Source organism: Lucilia cuprina, chromosome 4 (genome assembly GCF_022045245.1).
Source record: "Lucilia cuprina isolate Lc7/37 chromosome 4, ASM2204524v1, whole genome shotgun sequence".
Classification (NCBI taxonomy): domain Eukaryota; kingdom Metazoa; phylum Arthropoda; class Insecta; order Diptera; family Calliphoridae; genus Lucilia; species Lucilia cuprina.
The window spans coordinates 47741255-47741879 of NC_060952.1; positions in this window are offsets into that span (position 1 = coordinate 47741255).

A 625-nucleotide genomic window follows, 5' to 3' on the forward strand; every position below is an offset into this window, starting at 1 on the left:
CTCCTCCCGAAAATCACTTAAACGCACATAACTTATTACTAAAATTAGGTATCGATATAAAATTTGGTAAGAGTATTGCTCTTATATACCGAAATATTACAATGAAAGCTTTTTTGGTTCGGTCCATAATTGTTCATAGCTCCCATACAAGGTTCCCTCCCGAAAATCACTCAAACGCGCATAACTCATTATTAAATTAAAATATCGATATAAAATTTGGTACAAGTATTGCTCTTATATACAGAAATACTATAATGAAAGATTTTTCCGATCCATAATTGGTCATAGCTCCCATATTAGTTCCCCTACCGAAAAACACTTAAACACGTCTAACTTATTACTTAATTAAGATATCCATATAAAATTTGTTACATGTATTGATCATATACAAAAAATATTACTAAGAAATTTCTCATAATCATAACCAAATATTGATATCCATACATTTATCAAAAATACTAGCTATACCCAGTGTGCTTCGCTACCCTTATCGTAATGGAATAAAATAAATAGCATTATGTATATATATCTGCAATATCAAAAATTCCCCTTTTAGAGAACTCTTTAAGTTTGATTTTATGATTCTAGTCTCAATATTACAGAAAATTAAAAAAAAACAGTTGAA